At 40.8% G+C, this 19,514-nt stretch overlaps 1 long non-coding RNA gene and 1 other non-coding gene across 2 annotated transcripts; both read right to left on the reverse strand.

The window, feature by feature from the left end:
- Nucleotides 1-6,698: 6,698 nt before the first annotated feature.
- Nucleotides 6,699-19,384, reverse strand: LOC139029947 (uncharacterized). Its single transcript, XR_011482281.1, has 4 exons — nt 19,111-19,384; nt 18,137-18,278; nt 10,638-10,814; nt 6,699-9,357 (listed from the first exon to the last, which is right to left on the reverse strand). It is a non-coding gene; the product is annotated as an uncharacterized lncRNA (long non-coding RNA).
- TRNAL-GAG (transfer RNA leucine (anticodon GAG)) lies at nt 13,212-13,283 on the reverse strand. Its single transcript has one exon. It is a non-coding gene; the product is annotated as a tRNA-Leu (tRNA).
- Nucleotides 19,385-19,514: the final 130 nt, after the last annotated feature.

Genomic DNA, 19,514 nt, shown 5'->3' on the forward strand with positions numbered 1-19,514 from the left:
CCAGCCATCTCATCCTCTGTCATCCCCTTCTCCTCCTGCCCCTAATCCCTCCCAGCATCAGGGTCTTTTCCAATGAGTCAACGCTTCGCATGAGGTGGCCAAAGTATTGGAGTTTCAGCTTCAGCATCAGTCCTTCCAATGAACACCCAGGACTGATCTCCTTTAGGATGGACTGGTTGGATCTCCTTGCAGTCCAAGGGACTCTCAAGAGTCTTTTCCAACACCACAGTTCAAAAGCATTAATTTTTCGGCACTCAGCTTTCTTCACAGTCCAACTTTCACATCCATGCATGACTACTGAAAAAACCATAGCCTTGACTAGACAGACCTTTGTTAGCAAAGTAATGTCTCTGATTTTTAATATGCTATCTAGTTTGGTAATAACTTTCCTTCCAAGAAGTAAGCGTCTTTTAATTTCATGGCTTCAATCACCATCTGCAGTGATTTTGGAGCCCCCCAAAATAAAGTCTGACACTGTTTTCACTGTTTCCCCATCCACTTCCCATGAAGTGATGGGTGGGGTCTCTTAGAAGGGCACTAATCCATTCATAAGGACTCCACCCTCATAACCTAATCACCTTCCCAGGTTCCAACTACTAATACCACTTTTCTGAGTAGAATTTCAACATAAAAATTTCTGGGAACACAAATATTTATACTAAGGCCCCATGATCTTCTATCTTCAAGCCTAGAGTGCTTCTAAGTAATTGAAATCAGAACAAGACCTTCTGACTCTCCCTTTTCTGCAACTAGACTGTATAAGCACCTACATTTTCTTAAGCCACATCCTTAACTCCAGCCTCTTTGTCAAACCCTCACCAAGATGCTTGTTAGTCTCCAGCCTAGGATCACTTCAACGAAGCTGAGTTCTGGTCTAGATAGGGTTTCTGATGAACATTTCAGTGCATCAGATAAAACTGCTCTCCAGCATTAGGAACCAGGGTCTTTACTGGGTCTTCATGTCCTTCTTGACCTTCCCAGGTAGCACTAGTGGCAAACAACCTGTCTGCCAATGCAGGAGATGGAAGAGACATGGGTTCAATCCCTGGGTCGGGAAGATCCCCTGGAGGAAGAAAGGGCAACTGGCTTCAGTATTCTCGCCTGGAAAATTCCATGGACAAAAAAGCCTGGCAGGCTACTATTAGGGAGTTACAAAGGGTCAAACACTACTGAAGCAACTTAGCACGCATGCCCACACAGCCTCATCTTCTGTCTCCTGGAACACTGAGGCTGCTCCTGGCATATATTTCCAGCTACTGCAGAGATAAACGAGAGCACCAAAGATGAAAGTACCAAGGCAGAAGCCCCCAGTGGAGGCAGAGGAAAGCCCCATAGAGGCATGTGTCCCGATGTTGAGTACTTTTTCATCCCAGCAGTTGACTAAAATGTGTTGGGTATTTAAATGGTTGCTAACTTCATGACTAAAGTGTCAAACCTAATTTTTTAAAACTTTAGAAAATATATTTGAAAAGCTCTTTAAATGGAAAGTTTTTTTTTTCTGCCAAGTTTCACCATAGCACACATTTTTACAGCTCTTATAATTCCTTGAAAAAACTCAGCATATAATAGAAGTGCTGACAGATGCTGGACCATAGCAGCCGGTCTAACAGCTCAGCTGTATTTATTTTTCATTACACTTGACTCTAATTGGTACTGGTTTAACTGTGGCTCATACCAGCAAGAACCTTTTAACTCAACATCAGTCCAGAGAAACTTTTTTCTCCCCATATCTTGGCTCTTAATATTAGAGACTCCCTATATTTCTCCTCCTTCAAACTATCTTTCTGTTTATGGAGAAGCAGTTAGATTCATTTTTTAGGAGCATGGAATTTGAAATAAAAAAGACCTAAATTTTCATCTGGGCTCCTCTGTCAAGTTGACTTTTGGAGTCATTTAACCTCTGTGAACCTTATTTCCCATCTATAGATGGGGCATGTAATTTTTACCTTGCAGAGTAGTGATATGTATCTTGTAGAAGGTCAATATCAGGTAGGTAACGCATCTACCAGCGTCCTTGGACATATTAAGAATTTGATGCGTGCATGCTAAGTCCCTTCAGTCGTGTCCAACACTTAGTCTACGGATTGTAGCCTTCCAGACTTCTTTGTTCATGGGATTCTCCAGGCAAGAATACTGGAGTAGGTTGTCATGCCCTCCTTTGGGGAATCTTTCAGACCCATGTATCAAACCTGCATCTCTTCTGTCTTCTGAGTCCTTTACCACTAGTGTCATGGTACTTGATATTATTTTCCACATATTCTATATTTATCAACATTATAACTAATGATAACAATGCTTTACGCAGAAAAAGAACCTCCTATCCAATTAGTCTGTGTGGGATTTTCTACTACTTTGATTAGTTGCAAGACCACTAACCCATATATGAAAAAAACCATTTGACAATTCCACAGAGACCAGGCCCGTTTTCATTAAAAAGCCAGAAATCTGGGGAAAGACATGGCCATGAATTCCAAGGCTGCCTGGATCTTCCCAGTTGCTCTGGGATGCTCCTGAGTGTGGGAATTCTTCAAATGACTTTCAAGTGGCCTCCTTAGAGATGCTGACAGGTCCAATCAAACTCTCTTCTACTGGGCCCTGAGATGAAAGGAAGTGGCAGAGGTGTCTGAGAAATAAAAAAGGTGACTGCATAGTCCTGAGGAAAGTACCTCAGGACAGAGCAACACACAACCCTAGCTCTTGAATTCTCTGCAGTGTACATCCTCAAAGGAGGCTACGTTAATAAGAAGAGTGTCTGCTCATCTAGATAAAGCCACTCTGGAATTCTGGCTGGAAGCCTTTCAGCGGTAGCAAAGACTCTGTTGAGGGAACTCAATGTGGACTTACTCTGTAAACCCACCTGGATTTATAATGGGAGGTGGAAGGAAAGAATGTTCTCATTGATTAACTGCTATGGGAAAGGGGCTTTACCTAGGTGACAGAAACTCATAGTGACCCTTCAAAACCAGGATGGTTATTGCCCTTTTGCAACTAAGGATGTGAGACTTGGAAAGGCAAAGTGATTTGCTAAGGCCACCCTGGGCTGAAGAGACCAGTATTTGAGCCTGGGTTCTTAGGAACTCTTGACCACAGACTCAACTATGGGGGAACCAAAAGAATCAAAGAACTCATGCTAAATCTTATTTCACGGCCCCAAACATTTTAATAACAAAAAGAAAAATTTTTAAAGGAAAAACAAAACTACACAGAGTCCTATGACCTTATCAAGCTACTTCTTTTTACTTTTCCATGCTATCTTCATCCTGGGAAGAGGCAGAACTGTAACTAAGCAGGTTAAGATTTTAGAGAAGATGTATGAGACACCTGATGTATGCAGTAGCTCCTAGGTGTCTATTACGTGATAGTTTGAACCACTTATAAGCTGTTGTAATGGTTGAGACGATACTGGGCTTCCTTTTGTGGTTGTTGCTCTGTTGCTCAGTCGTGTCTGACTGTTTGCAACCCCATAAACAGCAACGCTCCAGGCTTCCCTGTCCTTCACCATCTCCCAAAGTTTGCTCAATCTCATGTCCACTGAGTTGGTGATGCCATCCAACTGTCTCATCCTCTATCATCCCCTTCTCCTCCTGCCCTCAGTCTTTCTCATTATCAGGATCTTTTCCAATGAGTTCACTCTTCTCGTCCGGTGGCCAGAGTATTGGAGCCTCAACTTTAGCATCAATCCTTCCAATGAATATTTGGAATGAATGAAGGATTTCCTTCCAATGAAGGACTTCCAGGAAGTCAACCCTGGGCTTCCTTAACAGGGCAGATGAGCTGCTGGTCATGCAGCATATAGATGCATAATGTTAACAAGAGGAGGACCAGTGTGGGCCATCACCATGAGAATGAAGGTCCTAGGGGCCTGAGGGCCATCCCATCCAACTGGGAGTCCCTAGGTTTGAGTCTGGGAGTCCCTAGATTTGGGCACAGAAAGGAGAGACACATAGAAGTGTATTCTCAAGCTGCCTCCTCAAGCGAAGCCCAATTCAGTGAATGAACTTTTATTATACTAGTCATGGATTTCTGCTAATTAGTATTATGCATATCCATTATTTAAAAACTTTAAAGCTTATAAAAGTATCTCTTTAGCAATTTAACAACTCATAGCAACACCATCCAGAAAACAGTATTTATTGTTTTACCTTAGTTCCTTCATTCTTTTTATATGCCTATTTTACTTATTTGATATTAAGTATGTATATAGTGTAAAAATCTTATTTTTTCAGTTAACATTATAATGTTAGAATTCTCAAATGCTATTACATTTATCTCAAAAATGTAACTTTGAAAGGCTACATAAAATCCATACTATGAAAGTAATATAATTTGTTTAGCCATGTTAACTATGTTGACTATTTAAGCTGTTTGAAAATGTTTACTATTAAAGCTGGCTTCCAGTCAAGATGGGGCTTTGACTTCCCAAATACCACCTCATCCCTTTCTTGCACTCCAGACACTTATCCCAGTAAATCAATAATTTTAAATATATATAAAAAAGCAGTCAGTTCCATGAGCCATAAATGGTGGAGACACATCACTAGAGAGCTGAACTGTAATCTGATTGAGCTCCAGAACCGGAAACTCGCAGGAGCAGCCAAGAACTACTGGCTTTCAGGGTAAATGTGGAAGTCCAGGACAGGCATGACTACTTTGTGTGGTGGAGTGAGTACCGCACTGCCCAGCTCCTAAAGATGCCATTCTCAGCATAGTACAAATGAGTGGTTCCCATCTCCGTTACCCAATCCCTGACGTTGTGCTGAGGAAGATTACTTATGTGAAAGACACAGAGATGGAATCCCCTGCCTGGGAATAGGGAGTACAAAGAGCTACAAACCTTACCCTATACTACGGTTAATAATAAATTGTTACCAGGTAATTTAGATGGAGCAGAGAGATCTGCTTGGTCAGGACATGGACCTAGCCACCTATTGTTTCTGAAAAGTGCTTTGTATATATTGACTATTATTTCGAGTATGCAGTTACTGTTCTAAGTTGTTGAATCTTTTAGTAACAGTTTTGCTTGAAACTATAAGACAAGGTAGTATCCAGATTGTAAATGAGCGGGAGTAGCTGATTCTTAACAAAAGGTGGTTGCCAAATTTTCAGTAGGGTGTTGCAAGATGGCTTATGGCAGCAGTGGCAGCTGGGTAGGTAAGAGGTCTACTGTGGGTCACCGTGTGGCCCCAGGGACTCCCTCGCTTTTATGGGTCTTTGGCTCAGCACAGTAAGTGGGCTGTTAGTGGACCCCCAGATAACTCCCTCCTTTCTGACATTTTATAACTTAATCTTCTTCTGAAATAGGCAAGATTGGAGGAGTGAAAGTTAACATGATATAGCTAAAGACCGTACTCAGAAGCTGCAGTGTTCTCCCTGACCTGCGAGTGATGACAAAGATTTGATTTCTTTTCGTGGTCAGAGTGGTAAGGCCTTTTCTCATTGGTCTGGGTCCCCGGGAGAGCTGAACTTTATTCCTGACAAAAGAAATGTCCCCACAGGGAAGAGTATTTGGGGGAAATTAGTAGAGGTGAAAAGTAGGTTAAGAGCAGGCAAGGGGAAAAAAATAACTGTTACCGAGGAATTGCCTGACATGTGTTGATCACTATGCCAGATATTTAGTAGATATTTCTAGTTCTGATGATAGTCATAAGAGGTGGATTTATTTTCCCTAGTTTGCAGTTGTAGCACTTAAAGCTCAGAGAAGGAAAGAAAGTTTGCAAGTATGCTGTGCTCAGTCATGTCTGACTCTTTGTAATCCCATGGACTGTAGCCTGCCAGGCTCCTCTGTCCATGGGATTCTCCAGGCAAGAATACCAGAATGAGTTGCCATTTCCTCCTGCAGGGGATCTTCCCTACCCAGGGATCAAAGCCACGTCTCCTGCTTTGGCAGGTGGATTCTTTACCACTGTGCTACCTGGGAAGCCCCTTGCAAGTATATTCAACAAGTAAAACAGCAAAACCAGAATAAGACTGCAATATTTCTGGATGCTATTCTTTTATTTCAGCATGTTGCCACAGGCTCCTCCTTACTCCCTCTCTCAATCAATAACAGTAAGACGTGGTGGTATGTGACCTAACCCCCCCCCAACCAGTTGGTGCATGGCAGAATGAGTCTGTGGCCCAAAGCCCATTATTTGAATGCCAAAAACAATGCTTACATATTTCATGTTCATGCTGTGTTCCAAAATCTGTCTTCCATCTAGAAGAAAAGCCTACATTAAATTATATAATTATTCTTACATTGATCTTACTCCCACTCCAATTCTTAAAGTTGTGAATTAATTTAATTTGGGTGATTTAGGGAAACAATATAGTATAACAGAAAGAACACAGAATTTGGCTTCATATTCTGGCCTCCATCACTTCCAAACTGATTCAGATTAAGTAAATCACACCATCTTCTTGAACTTTAGTTTCCTCATATGTGATGTTTGGATAATGATGTATAAATCAGAGAACGTTGCCAAGATTAAACCATAAAATGCAAGTAAGTTCCCCACTACAATGCTTGATTGATTCTTAATAGTTGTAAATGCTCCTTTTGCATCAGCTACTAGTATTTCATCATTGTGACTCTAAATTTTATATAGAAAATAAGGTCCATTAAGGGGATAAACTGAAAGCGCAGAAACAGATCCACTTACATAGAGATTGCTCACAGATGATGAAACAATCAGAGTGGAAAGGAGGGAAAATGGGTCTGAAATTTTATTTTTTACCCAGAAAAATTAAATGGATTCTACTTCACAAGATACAAAAACATCAACTGCTTTTGGACCCAAATGTCAACAACAAAATTGTACAATTTTTGGAAGAAACTATAAAAGAAAACATATTTGACCTTGGCACAGATAAAAATTTCTTAAATAAGACAGTACAATGTTAACTATAAAATAAGATGGATCAATTTGACTACACTAAAATATAAAAATTCTGTTTACAGAAATCTTTTATTTTTCAGAAATCATCCCATTTGGGGGATAAAATGTCAAAGGAAGGTTTTCTATTATTTACACCCTACTTCCCCGCCCAACCAAAGAACAGCAATTTAGACAATCACTTATGAACAATAGTGCCTTTGTGGAAATCCTGGAGTCCAGTGGAGAAGTTCCAGCACATCACTGGAGAAAAAAATAAATAAAATCCTGAGATATGACATATTGAAGTGGGTAAGAAAGTTTCCCTTCACCTGAATCAATCAACACCACCCCCAACCAAGGTAGCCTACCTCAGTGCCAAAAGAGATTTTCCTGGTTCATGATTTCTCCCACAGAGGAAAGTGATAGTGTGAGTGACTGTCCAGCTTCCCCAGCTATGTGGGATGTCCCCAAAGTGACCACTTTTTTCTAACCCCACCCAAAATACTGAGGTAAGTTGCCTGACTGGGGGCAGGAAAGTGTCTGGGAGAAGAGTAGCCAGAACTCTCAGAGGACATCAGTGGGATGAAGACCCAGCTAACTGCTTCACAGAATCTACCAGAAAGCCCACCCATGAGCTGCTGCAGTGGTCTCATCTCTGGACTCCCCCAGTTGACTAATGTGGGGAATTAATATTGTTAAAAATGTCCATATCACCAAAGCCATATTTAAAATCAATGCAATTTCTGTCAAAAGTCTGATGGCAATTTCCCAGAAACAGAAAAAAGCAGTCCTAATATTTGAACACCACCACACAATACCTTGAAGAGCCAAGGCAATAATGACAAAAGAAGAATAAAGCTGTAGGCTGTACACTTCCTGTTTTCAAACTATATTACAAAGCTATAGTAATAAAAATAATATGCATTAGCACAAAAATAAACACAGGGACCAATGAAACAGAATTTAGAACCTAGATATAAACTTATGTCAGTTAATATTTGACAGGGATCCAAGAATACTCAGTGAGGAAAAGATAACCCTTTTAATAAATAGTATTGAGAAATCTGGATATCCACACACAAAAGAATGAAATTGAATTCCTATTTCACTCCACTTACAAAAATCAACTCAAAGGATTAAAGACTTAAATGTGATGTCTGAAACCATAAACTCCAAAAAGAAAATATAGGGAAACATTACTTACATTAGTCTTGGCAAATATTTTTTTTTGTTATGATACCAAAAGCAAAAATAAACAACTAAAACTACATCAAACTAAACAGCTTCTGCATAGCAAAAGAAACAACAAATAAAATGAAGATGCAGCCTAAGAAAACATGTACAAATCATATATATGATATATAAGGGACTCATACAACTCAATACCAAGGAAAAACTCCCCACAAATAATCCACTTGAAAATGGGCAGAGGACCTAAATAGACATTTTTCCAAAGACCACAGATGATCAACAGGTACATGAAAGTGTTCTCAACATCACTGATATCAGGGAAATGCAAATCAAGACCACAATGAAATCACCTCACACCAGTTCAGAATGGCTTTAATAAAACCAGAAAAGAGAACAAGTATTGGTGAAACTACAGAGAAAATGCTATATATTGTCACACTGTTTATTTAACTTCTATTTAGAGTATATCATGTGAAATGCCATGTTGGATGAAGCACAAGCTGGAATCAAGATTGTCAGGAGAAATATTAATAACCTTAGATACGCAGATGACACCACACTTATGACAGAAAGAGAAGAGGAACTAAAGAGCTTCTTAATGAAAGTGAGAGGAGAGTGAAAAAGCTGGCTTAAAACTCAACATTCAGAAAACTAAGATCATGGTATCCAGTCTCATCACTTCATGGTGAATACATGGGGAAACAATGGAAATAGTGGCAGACTTTATTTTCTTGGGCTCCAGAATCCCTGCAGATGGTGACTGCAGCTAAGAAATTAAAAGACACTTGCCCCTTGGAAGAAAAGCTATGACAAACCTAGACAGCATATTAAAAAGCAGAGACATTACTTTACCAACAAAATTCCAACTAGTCAAAGCTATGGCTTTTTCAGTAGTTACATATGCATGTGAGAGTTGGACCTTAAAGAAAGTTGAGTGGCAACAAATTGATGCTTTTGAACTGTGGTATTGGAGAAGACTCTTGAGATTCCCTTGGACTGCAAGGAGATCCAACCAGTTAATCCTAAAGGAAATCAGTCCTGAATATTCATTGGAAGGACTGAGGTTGAAGCTGAAGCTGTAATACTTTGGCCACCTAATGTGAAGAACTGACTCCTTGGAAAAGACCCTGATGCTGGGAAAGACTGAAGGCAGGAGGAGAAGGGGATGACAGAGGATAAGATGGTTGGATGGCATCACTGACTTGATGGACAAGTTTGAACAAGCTCCAGGAGTTGGTGAAAGACAGGAAATCCTGGTGTGCTGCAGTCCATGGGGTCACAGAGAGTTGGACACGACTGAGTGACTGAACTGAAATGAAAGAGAAAACAAATCTTTGAGTATTGTGGGTGGGATTACAAACTGGCATAGACACTATGGAAAACAGTATGGAAGTTGCTAAAAAACTGAAAATAGAACTAGGGCAATATCCAATAATCACATTTTGCAAAGAAACAAAACCACTGTCTCAAAGTGATATCCACACTCCTATGTTCATAGCAGTATTATTCAAAATAAAGAAGTTCTAAAAATCAAAGTATAAAAATACAAACAACTCAATAGAAAAATAAGCGAAGACTTAGGAATCTCACTTGCCTTACCCCAATCTCAGTCCTGTTTAAGGATTAAGTGAAATAAGGTGAATGAAGTACTTAAACAGTGTCCAGCACATAGGAAGATCTTAGGAAATGATATTTATAATTATGATTCTGACTTTCTCTTAAGGTTATTTATTTTTGTTATTGTTTTCATCAACCTGACTTAATCTCTTACCTCTGCATTTCTGTTCATTAAACTGAAAATACAATGAAAATCCCTTTGGAGAGAAAATATTCATGTGAAAATGCAATGGATTCAATTTCGCTATTCTCTCATCCATGTACTCATTTGGCAACATTTATAGAGTGCCTGGGGTATGCCTGAGTTAGGTTGTTTACCAGAGATAGAGAATAAATAAGGCACAATCTGTGTTCTCAAAGAGCTCATGTCTGGGGGCCAAAGGAGAAAACAAATTCAGGTAACGATAGCAATATGGCAACAGCTATAACAGAGGGATATGTTGGGTCTAGGGTAGCCCAGAGGAGAAATCACCTATGCCTAGCAAGATGAAAGAAATCTTCCAGATGGCAGTGATAGTGGATACAAGTCATGAAAAATGAAAGGCACTTCAGAAGCCTGCCAAAATATAATGGGTTCTTTCCCCTGGTAGGGTATTCCTCCATACAGTGAAAATGCATAACACATAGAGAAGAATCACACTTCTCTGAGATGAACTAGACTGCAGAGATCATTGAGTGCCAAAGGTAATCAGCTAGAGGAAGTCCCAGCCCTCTGAGGGGTATTCCAATAGCACTGAGTTACTTTTAGCTGCTGTAATAACTGGGGTGGGGTCACTAGCATTCTGTGGGCAGACAGCTGGAGATAGTAAACACCTTGCAATACACAGAACAGTCAGCACATGGAAGAGCTGTATTTACAAACTGCCAACAATGCTTCCTTTGAGAAGCACTGAAGACAACCCATTGTTTATAGACACATATGAGATCAAAAGAGGTTTCCCAGGTGGCCATAGCGGTAAAGAACTGACCTACCAATGCAGGAGACATAAGAGATGCAGGTTCAATCCCTGGGTCGGGAAGATCCCCTGGAGAAGGGAATGGCAATCCACTCCAGTATTCTTGCCTGGAGAATCCCATGGACATAGGAGCCTGACGGTTTACAGTCCATACAGTCCCAAAGAGTTGGGTACAACTGAAGTGACTTAGCACCTATGAGATAAAAAAAGGTGAGACAAAAAGGCCAAAGACTTTAGGGCAATTATGTACACCCTGTCTGGCCCAGGTCTTTCTAGAGCAAGGCTCAACTTCTAAGTTTTTTGCAGTTTGTGAATCACAAACATTCCCTGAGGCAGCATCAAGTGTGAATATGTATAAGCTGGGCCATGGCCCTTTTTCCTCCATAAATATTGCCCTTATTGACACTACACCACCAACTGGACATCCCAAACAATGTGGACCAGAAAGCTTACCTTGTAACTTACAAAAACATCTTGTGGTCTATCAGTTTAGTATCCCTGATCTTTTTCTCCTTCCAAAGGAGTCTTTCGAATGCTTGAAGAAATACCTTTTTCCTTTCTATCAGTATTCTATCAATAAATATCCATCCTTCCTCAGAGATCCACACAGATGATGATCTTTGTATTTAAAATGAAACTTAAAAAAGAATGTTTTTTACTGAAATGCACACATTAAGCCATCTCTTAAACCAGAAAGCACTGGTTTTTGCTGTTGTTTTTAACATGTTCTACTTAATAAAGAGTTTTCAGCTCACCAGGAAATTTCACTGAACTGAGGAATTTTTCTTACACTGAAGTATGATGAGAGAAAAAATTTGACCTAGAAAACTGTGGAAACTTTACTTGACAGTATTAAATAGTATTTCTCCTAGTTATCTACAAATTAATGATAATCTTAATAATATTGAACATTTTCCTTAAAAGTTTTATGTTATAAAAACAACTCCTGATGGAAAACTCAGTGCATTCAATATGATTTCTGATTTATCTCATGAATAAAATAAAGCAATTTTTAAAAAATTGCTGCCATAAGATAGGATGGTAAATTTTTAACAATATTTGCTAATAAGGAATCCACCTAAAATGAAGGAGACCCAGGTTTGATCCCTTTGTTGATATCTTGGAGAAGAAATGACAACCCACTCCAGTATTCTTGCTGGGAGAATCCCATGGATAGAGGAGCCTGGCGAGCTATAGTTCATGGGGTCGCAAAGAGTCATGTACCACTGAGTGACTAACACTTTATATATTTTACCACTTTACTATACCTTGGAATGGCAAACACTGGTGTGATGGTTAGCATCAAGTCAGCAGATGTTATTGTATGTCTTAGATTTAATATTAAAGACTCAGGTGTATAATAATTGCATAAGATCATGTTTGACATTCCTAGAAAAGGAGAAGTCAAAGTAGTTCAGGACCAGAAGGCACAGCCTGGGGCAGAGGCTGATTACTTTGACTTCCTTCTAGCTTATCATAAATATTTTGCCCGCCCATAGTATTAGAGAACTACAGGAGACTCAGCTTCCCTCCAACTGGGAAAATTTATCAGAGCTAGAAGGGACCATAGAAATTTACAAAATAATTACCTTATATGGAAGAAACAGAGACTGTACACAAACTCACATGATGACACAATGGGGAAGCCAGAATTGAAAGTCAGACTGGTCTCCTAGAGTTATAAAGTCAGCATTAGAAAGGCCTTCGGGATCACTTAGTAACCACCCCACTTCCCTTCACTAGGTATCCTCTGTTTTCTGATTCCCAGTCCAGAGTTGTATCAATGTTCCATGACTGTACACCAATCCACACTGATGATGATACCATACACAAATTTAAGAGAACTTTAAAAATCATTTTCCTTTATTGAAATGCACAAATTAAGTTCTTTATTGATTATGTCAGGAAGAAGCAAGGAAGTCTCTGAGCAAGCAAAATTTTTCATTAAATCCACACTCATTACTTACTGGAAATACTCCAGATTCCCACATGGAACCTTTTAGTACCTTCTTTGTATACACTTTATACACACAAGATCCTCCAAGGAGAAGCAGAATGTTAGAAGCAAGAGTTGGCCACAGGGACTGAGACAGGAAAACTAAAGGGGCAAAAACTATTTGAAGAAGTTTAAGTATGGCCATTTAATAGTAGAGGTACTCACAGCCAATGTGTTTTCAAGGTGAGGGAAGAAAAGGTCTTAATTATCTGAATCTTAAGTTATTAGTATAGATACCACTCAAGATTCTTTTCAGAGAGTTTATTCCCATTTTGCTGATCCTACTTAGAAAAACATGTTTGCCCAATGGAGACTCGAATCATTGAAAACAAATAGCTATGACAAACCTAGACAGCATTTTACAAAGTAGAGACATCACTTTGCCCACAAAAGTCCATATAGTCAAAACTATGTTGTTCCCAATAATCATATACAGATGAGACAGTTGGACCATAAAGAAGGCTGAAACTTCATCTCACAGTTGTGTCTGATTCTTTGAGATACCATGGACTGTAGCCAGCCCAGCTCCTCTGTCCATGGAATTCTCCAGGCAAGAATAATGGAATGGGTTGCCATTCCCTTCTCCAGAGGATCTTCCCAACCCAGGGATCGAACCTGGGTCTCCTGCATCTCAAGCAGATTCTTTACCAACTGAGCCACTAAGGAAGCCAGTAAGAAGGCTGAGTACCAAAGAATTGATGCTTTTGGTTACTAAGTGACCCCAAAGGCTTTTCTAATGCTGACTTTATAACTCTATAAGACCAGTCTAACTTGATGCTATGGTGCTGGAGAAGACTCTTGAGAGTCCTTTGGACTGCAAGAAGATCAAACCAGTCAATCCTAAAGGAAATCAACACTTAATATTCATTGGAAGGACTGATGCTGAAGCTGAAGCTTCATTGCTTTGGCCACCTGATGTAATGAGCCAACTCATTGGAAAATATTCTAATACTGGCAAAGATTGAGGGCAGGAGGAGAAGGGGGTGACAGAGAATGAAATGGTTGGATGGCAACACTGACTCAGTGGGCATGAGTTTGAGCAGCCTCTGGGAGCTAGTGAAGGACAGGGAAGCCTGGCGTGCTGCACTTCATGGGGTTGCAAAGAGGTGGACACAGCTTAGTGACTGAACAACAACAGTGAAGGTACATTTCTCAGAATTAGAAAAAAAAAAGATGAAAAACTTCTAGTTGAAGAGGAGAAATGAGGGGTGGGGATGATATCTGGATATACCATAATGAGATTCAAAGCGAAAATTCTAAAACTTCCAAAGGGAAAATACAGATCATATAAGATTTTATTTTCCAGCAGTAACACTGATGCAAGGAGATAATGAAGTAGCATCGAGTATTGAAGAAAAGGGATTTAGAATTCAAAATATAATTTCTAGCCAAACTGTCATTCATATATGAAGGCATGTTAAAAATATTCCCTGGCATCCAATACTTCAGAAATTTTTCCTCACAAAGGCACACACTGAAAAGGGATCAAACACCTTGGTAAAATTTGTAGTTGCCTAAAAAATAAGTCTTCCTTGCAATGTGGGAGACCTGGGTTCAATCCCTGGGTTGGGAAGATCCCCTGGAGTAGGGAATGGCTACTCACTCCAGTATTTTGGCCTGGAGAATTCCATGGACTGTATCGTCCATTGGATCGCAAAGAGTCAGACACAACTGAGCAACTTTCACTTTCACTTTCAAAAAAATAAGTTAGGGCTTAAAAAATAGGAATTTAACTATAATAATCCATAGTTTATCCAGAGATTTAAAGTTTAAACAACATCAATATGGTGGGTATGGATGGAGAGCTAAGGAATGTGAGAGGCTGCTAAGTTCTTACCTTCTGTAAATTGATCTGGGTACTGATTTTTAAAATATAATAAAAGATTTTTTAAATAAATAATGGGACATGCTAATATAATCTACCAAAATGTCAGAAACTAGCTTATGTATGTGTATAATTCAAGTAAACATAAATGGATGAAATTTATCAAGGAAAAGACAAAATTAGATTAGATTTTATTAATCAATGTATATGCTATTTACAAAAGACACAGTACAAGGTTGAAAGGAAAATGGTGGAGAAAATATGACAAATATTAAGTAAGAAAAAGCTTGGTTAGCTACATTAATAAGGTAAAATAGAGAGGTTCACGTGATAAAATGTAAGTTTAGAAATCATAGCAACTTCATTTGTTTTTAAACTTTAAGCCACAACACATGTGGAGCAAAATATATCAAGATAAGTAGAAAAATCCTCCATCCTATTTGAAGACATCAGCACATCCCTCCTGGTTATTGATATTACAAGTAGAAAATAATTAGAAAAAGTATAAAAGATATGAAAAACTTAGTTAAGAATCTTGACCAATGAACAAGTACAGAGTTTCTCCAATAATTAGAGAAGAGACACTCTTTTAAACTATACATAGGTCATTTAGAAAAGATTGACCAGGTATTAAGGCTTCCCTTGTGGTTCAGCTGGTAAAGAATCCACCTGCAATGTGGGAGACCTGGGTTCGATCCCTGGCTTGGGAAGATCCCCTGGAGAAGGGAAAGTCTACCCACACTCTTGTATTCTAGCCTAGAGAATTCCATGGACTGTATAGTCCGTGAGGTCACAAAGAGTCGGACATGACTGAGCAACTTTCACTTTCACTTAAGGAAAAAGGAAGCCTTGAAATATTACATTTCAAGTATGTCAAGTCAACATACCTCTGCAGGAAGAAGATGAGTTAGAAGACAGAACACCTGCTCCCCATGTGATACCAGGGAGTTAGTGTGTGTGTGGGCTCAGGTAAGCCCCACCCCATTTAGATTTCAGTTTCCTCATCTGTGGCATGGGAGTATCTTGAAATCTCGTCTCTTTCTAGCGTTTTGTGATTCTAAGGAGGATCCTTGAGAAGATGGAGATCCGCACAGAATGGCCACCAGGAAGGCAGGCCAGAAGGTGTCTGCCTGATGACCCTGTGGAAATTGGCAACAATGCCTTTCTCCTTTTATACTTTCCAAGGATTCTAATGGACCATCAAGTATCAAATCAGGACCATTGGAACGTCCCTAAATGAGTTATCTTTAATCTTCCTCCATTCTTAAGTCTTGCTCATTTCAGTTTGGTTGAAATTGCATCCTATCCTGTGGTTTGCTGAAAAAGTCCACAGTGATTTTGTCTCCTGGTTTCAATTTAGGGTCCACTCTCCTCTAATCACTAGATGCCAGTATGTTTTCTAATAATTCCTGTTTTGCCAAGTTTTGAGTTAACGGGCTTCCTCCGCCCCAGGTCTGAAGCCCCACCACATGAGTGGTAGCTGAGACACTTCAGCCTTCATTATGAGCTATGTTCCTAAGCCACGAATAAAACCAAAATAACAATTAGCTTCATGTAAATATTGAGCCACAGCATTTCCTTCTCATGTTCTAGAGAAAGCCTGAGCCTGTCCTGGTGAAATGTCTGGGTGTGATGGATTTAATCCCTTGTGAATGTTTGAATCTTACATCCTAACCAGAGTCCTGAGGACAGTTTTCTGGGACTCTCATGGGCTTATGGAGGGTCAGTTTAGTGGCTGGTCTGCCCGCACCATTTGTGTTGGACAGTAGTTCTTTCTCTAGTACAATACCCCTCCTACTCATCAACCTGCCTAGTGATGCTTGTGCAACATGGCCCCACAGTCTATGTCCACATCTACTTCAACAGTTTGCCATTGGATCTTCAGGCTCAATTCCATCTTGGAGATCCAATGCCATCTAAGGGGAAACAGAATTTGTCTGTCTCTTTCTGAAAACACAAACACCCAGGCTACTTTTCAGCTCTGGATGGGCCTTTGGGCCTATCTGAATATACTGAGAAATGATCATCTGGGCTATCTAAATTAATCCTCTTGTGTCTCCAGAGGCTTCTGTGTAACCCCTGAAGGCTAAGGCTCCTGCCCATCCAGTCTGATCTGAACAGAGGTGCAGCCACACAAAACCAAGGTTCTTACTGCTGAAGGGGAGCTAAGGTCACCCATTCAGGTCCCTAGCTCAAGCCTTCAGGTTCCTTGGAGTCCAAGCAGAACAAAATATTCCCCACTTTTACCAACATCCCTGAAATTCAACACAAGGACTCCTTTATTATACAGGATCATTTTTGCTAACTGTTACTAATCTCCACAGAAAACAGACAGAGCAAAAACATGATGAAGTAGAGTGTCCCAGGCTGGGTAACCCAGAAGTGGATGCTGAGAGGGAGTTTGGCAAAATGTTTATGGGATGGATGCCCATGAAGGGAAAGAGAGACTGCAGGATTGGGCGGAGGGAGAGAAGTTGAAGTTGTGATGCAAGCTGGGCAAAGCCTTCACCACCCAGTAGGGGATCTCTGGAGAGAGGATGTCCCTCAGAGGTCCCACTTGGGAGGGGACACAGCTAGAACTCCGTGCTCTTCTTGCCTGACCAATGACCTGATACAAGGTGCCCCCAGAATGTGTGGTCTTGCATGGGGCAGCCCCCTGAACATGCTGTGTCTGTTAGCCTCAATCCCTATGGCTGGGGCACCAGGTTCCTTCTTGAAGGGGGTCTGCCTTCAGTAGGGCTGTGCACTTGCAGTGCTAGGCACCCATGGCCCGTGGATTATGACTCTTGATTCCACTAGAACCTCAACTAGTCATCCAGGAATGGAGTGCAGAAAATCTTGCCTCTCCCTGACTAGGCTCAAACCTGATGGAGGAGGCCTGCCAGAACGACACTCCCTCCCTGGATGATTATCTCCAGTGTGCGGGTTGCATCTGCAAACATAATAAACTAGCTCACGGGTCCATCACCTGGACCTCTGGTCACTCCCAGAACAAAGAGCTTGCAGTATCTACACTCAGCACGTTGGTACATCCATCTCTTCTTCTTTCAGCTCAAGTCTCTTTGCCTGTAACAGCCATTGCAATGATCTTATAAAGAGGCGAACTTCTCTGCTTTAATTAGACGTGACTCTTACGAGCACGTTTTCGGTGTCTACCAGCAGGCATTGTGTGATATGACACGGATGACATTTGCTTTCCTCAGACCCCTGCAAAAGTGTTTATTTTTACAAAGAGAGTCCATCAAACTGCAAATTAGCACCCAGGCATCCTTTCCTGTGTTCCCCTCCCATCTGGCTTCCTCGCAGAAATTACATTCTTCTCAGCTTGCCCAAACTGTTAGCACACAACTTGGCTCCCATTTGCTTGGTGTCAGTTTAATATTGCATTAATTAGACAATTAGAGGAGGGCCCAAGAAGATTCCCAGCTAACGTGCTTTCGGGGGGAGTCAGGTTGATTGGAAGTGGCTCTTTTTCATTTTTAAATTGTGTTTGGTTTTGCCTTAGCACAAAAATGTTACTTGATTAAAATCGCAGAAGCTGTTGCTGATGGAATCAGAACTCCAAGTATCTGACCCTTCAAGGTACTCTGTGCCACCTTGAAGAAAGTACCTTGTAGCCTTGTTGATAGCATGCAAACAGCTGAATGAAAAGTGAAAATTTCAGTCCAATATGGGTGAAAAGGCAATCACCCACCTGGCTTTAGTTGAGGCATGAGGGGCTTGGGAATGGGTCCGTGAGCATGGCACAGTGGTCCAGATTCTGGTGCCCAACCCTGCAGTGTACAGCTGTGACACCGGGAACTGACTGCTTTCCTCCCTGGGCTTGATCTCCTCATCTGGGAAAAAATGATTGTTAGGCCAACTTGGCCAGATAAAGACAAGGAACTCACAGAGAGGTGAGGGTGTACTGACATGGACTATTCAGATGCAACCAAATAATCTGAAAATGACATGGAACTTTATAAACAAGGCTCCGGTGATGAAGCCTTTTCCTGCTGTTTTTATTCAAATACTTGGCAACCTGGGGGCTATTATATTTAGTAATGATAATTAAACTATTCTGTGTGTTCTGGTACTCAAAGAATATCATGAAACATTCACTCTGGAACAGATCTTAAAGCTAATCTGGTCTAATAGCATCTTTTTCTAAATGCTCAAAGGGTTTAAGAAACTAAAAAACTCACATTTGGTCTTTGAGGACACTAGCCTGAGCCCGGAGTCCACAGTCAGGGTTCTGGCCTCTGTGCTAAGCCAGCTCCAAGCCTGTCTATGTCCAGACAAGCCTCACTAATCAGAGTTTCACTCAGGGAACTTCTTCACGGAAGTGACATGGAATTATCAAAGCTGAACACAGGTCAGACGAACAATCTCTTGGATGATTTGGGACTTGCTCCCTGGTCAAGGCCCTCATGCTGCCTGCCTGGGGACACTCGACCTTCTCTGGCTGCTTCTCAAGCCCTTAGTCTGTTGAGGTTTCAGAAACAAATGCTGCAGAATTCAGCTCTCAACCCCTGAGTTTTCTAAAGTGGGTTGATTTGAGGGCTTTCCTGGTGTGAGTTGACACTGAGCTTAGCCTATTTTAGAGTCAGCTCATTACGCTGCCTGTGCCTGGAATGGGGTCAGATGCATGACTGACTACCTGTGTCCCAAGACCAGTGAGTGGCCCACCTGGTGAACGGGAGCAAGGATGGCATCAGAAAAGGAAACCACCTTCAGGCAGGTGGAGGCAGGCAGGCGTGCACAGCATCCATCAGAATGTCCCTGCTGGAGATAACAACCCTGCTTTTCCACTTGGATTCCCACTCTGCCTTTTTTTCTCTCAAGACATTTTTCTCAAGATAAATTCTTTATTTCTTCATAGACCCCTCCATGCCATAGTCACACATGCAGGACTATTTCTCTTGGAGACCAAATACCCAAAGTCCCACTATAAAAGCAAAGAATAGCAACACTTCCCTTTCTCTGTGATGGAGACATTAATGATATAAAAACACACCAGAGAGAAAACGGACTAGATTTCTGACCAGGGTCTCACCAGTACCCAGTGTCTGGTAGACGGCACTAGTGGTAAA

Source organism: Odocoileus virginianus, chromosome 2 (genome assembly GCF_023699985.2).
Source record: "Odocoileus virginianus isolate 20LAN1187 ecotype Illinois chromosome 2, Ovbor_1.2, whole genome shotgun sequence".
Classification (NCBI taxonomy): Eukaryota; Metazoa; Chordata; class Mammalia; order Artiodactyla; family Cervidae; genus Odocoileus; species Odocoileus virginianus.